Below are 3,042 nucleotides of genomic sequence, written 5' to 3'. Positions count from 1 at the left end.
ATTCACTTATACATATTATATTTACAGTTTTACATCCATGTTTCCTCTATATCTTACGATCGTTCCTATGGGAGCTATATGATATAGTAGTCCGAGTTTCATAAAATTTTACACAAAACTAAAAAAATAATATAGAATGGCTATATCCCAAATTTGAGATTTTTAAATTCTGTTGGAAACTGAAAATGTTATAATTTTTTTTTTTAATTTTCCAAACATTCCTATGGCAGCTATATGATATAGTCGTCCGATCCGGGCCGTTCCGACATACATATATACGAGTGAGAGTATATAGAAGACTAACTACAAAGTTTCATTCAGATAGTTTTAAAACTGAGACACTAGTTTGCTTATGAACGGACAGACTGTCAGACGGACATGGCTAGATCGGATCGGCTATTGATCCTGATCAAGAATATATAGATTTTATATGCCTCCTTCACTGCGTTGCAAACTTCTGACTGAGATTATTATACCCTGCAAGGGTTTAAAAATACTGAAAAGTGTAATGTCGTTACCAGATACCTAAATTGAACATTTTTAGTATTTCGATAAAAAGTAAGACAAATTGTAATACAATAAACTTTTCTTAAATGTGATTGCGGTGAACAAACATGCCTCACTCAGTAACAGAATCCATAATATTCTGCTACCATGCTGCCATGAAATGAAGAAAAATATTATTTACCGAAAAATAAGAATCTATTGCAACTGCATCTTTTCTTGGGCAACGCCGGGCTAGCTCATGAGGCTCAGGGCTGGGTTCGACCCAACGCCCGCAGTCCGCACAATCAAATATCGGACTAGTGGGACGTCTCTGACAAGACTCCTACCTAACAACAACTGCCACGACGCACCCACCCATCCTGTGATGCCTCCTGGTCATCTAGGGGTATCACATATCTCCGGTGGGCCGGAGCCTATTCCAGGCGGTCTGGCGACCGGCTCATCTCCCCCAGGTAAACGATTCTATTCTTTGCTCATTATACTTTTTTATTTAATTGCTATTCAGTATATTACAGCTCTTTTTATAATACGGTATCACTTCACTCCCGGCGATAGCGTGGCCTCAGCCAGGGATGCGCTCGCGCCAAGGCTGCCTCTTATGGGGACCCAAAATTACCGGAGGAGAAGTGCCTCAATGATTTGGCCTCAATCGGCCACCAACAACACAATTCCCTCTTTGGTCCTTAATTCCTGCTGGAGCTCCAAGAGAAATGTATGGGGTACGTTCCCCTTAGATCACAGCGCTTATGTTGCACTAATCCCGGACCCAGGATACGGCCAAGCGGAGGACAACGATAACGAAACTAACATAACAATAAACAATTTATACTACTCTAATTCAAATGTTGTTAGTAGTAAGAAAACTAGATTTTCGGGACCTTTGATGTCGGCAAAAAGGGTAATAAAAATGCAATTAATGGGTTAGCTGTCAAAAAATGTAATTGCTTTGAGTAATAAAAATGCAATTAATGAGGGTTAGCTGTCAACCTGTCAATGGATGGGGTAATAAAGATGCAATTAATTAGGGTCAGTGTGTGTAAAAGGAAACTTGTGAACAAGTGTTCAAGCGCCCCAACAAGGTCTGGAGCGCACGTGTACGTTCCCACGACCCCTCACTTAAAGAAAGGGACGGGGGAGGCAATTGAAAAGGTCGCACCTCAGCGATCCTGAGCCGCATCGATCCCGTTCACGCACGTGGACGTTGACCCACAATCCTCACTTAAAAAAGGGACGGGGGTGGAATTGAAGAAGGGTACATGTTTGAAAATAGAATAACCAAAGTACAACCATATGAATGACGCTCACCACGAGCGTGTGATTTTCCCTGTGAGATATTACATGCTTACACACACACACACTCACACACACACACACACACCACCACCCCATCCTTTCACAAATTCGAGGATGGATCACCCTCACCACCATTTCTTTCATTGACCAGAAGATGTGCCCTTCTTTGGTATGGAATTGTGTCTTTTAAGTGATGGAGTGGTAAATCTGAAAAATAAATACTGAAAGAAGTCCCCAAGCCCTTTTTCCCAATGAAAAAGGGATATATATATATTTATATATTATAACTAGCTGTACCCTGCCACGTTTCTCTGTGGCATATTGTGGTTGCACGCATAAGAAATAAGTCAAACAAAAAAGAATCATTGTCAAATTCATTTAATTTTGTAATACTTGTGGGTATGCAATATTCTTCGTTTCTCCATTCTCCGTGTAAATATAAAGACTATCTGGTTTTCCGACACGGGAACACGCAACATATAATTATCCGTGTGAAAAACAATCTGCATCCAAATCTAGACCACACAACTCCAGAGATTGACCTTGAGCTTTATTAATGATCATTGCGAACGCCAAACGAATGGTGAAACGGTGTATCAGTCGGGATCAGAGGAATGTTAGGAATGAGGACATCTTCACCTTTGAAAGGACCAGTTATGATCGTTGCTTCTACTACATTGTTCATCAATTTCTTGACTGCGAGTCGCGTACCGTTGCAGAGTTTCGGCTGATTTATATTTCGGAGCATGAGAATCGGCACACCTATTTTTAATTTCAATATGTGTGGTGGCATTCCAGGCAGATCATGTGAGTTTAGAAATTCCGTAGGGTAATTAACTGCTTCCACTGCCTCCACAACGGTATCTATCGACTTATATGTAATTTCGTCAGTTTCTATGCTGGATTGAATTACATGATTGAGCTGGTAGACATCTGTGTTCTTGACAGCAAGAATCGCTTGTCCACTGAGCCAATCGTGATTCCTATAATTTATTCGGATATCGGGGAACACTTTTTGGATAAGTCCTTCCTTCGATGTAACTAAATTACAGAAATTCTCGGGCAATACTATTTTTCTCGGCGTCTCATTGATTGGCAGCTTTCCGTTCCCCGTGTTCAGTAGCTGTCGTGAGAATACGTCGGCTGAGTCATTGTTCTGTAACTAGACACGCATATTCGTCTTTAACTGTAATGTACGTACATGTTGCCACAATATAGAATATTTTAGGCAAGCATTTATCT

At 40.7% G+C, this 3,042-nt stretch overlaps 1 long non-coding RNA gene across 1 annotated transcript; it reads left to right on the top strand.

The window, feature by feature from the left end:
• Nucleotides 1-230: 230 nt before the first annotated feature.
• On the top strand, nucleotides 231-1,485 carry LOC147645111 (uncharacterized). Its single transcript, XR_015270603.1, has 2 exons — nucleotides 231-959; nucleotides 1,023-1,485. It is a non-coding gene; the product is annotated as an uncharacterized LOC147645111 (long non-coding RNA).
• Nucleotides 1,486-3,042: the final 1,557 nt, after the last annotated feature.

This window comes from Drosophila serrata, unplaced genomic scaffold, assembly GCF_035046125.1.
Source record: "Drosophila serrata isolate PLE 108 unplaced genomic scaffold, ASM3504612v1 contig_15, whole genome shotgun sequence".
NCBI lineage: Eukaryota > Metazoa > Arthropoda > Insecta > Diptera > Drosophilidae > Drosophila > Drosophila serrata.
Note: the sequence above shows the minus strand (reverse complement) of the source record. Positions and strands in the feature narration are given on the sequence as shown.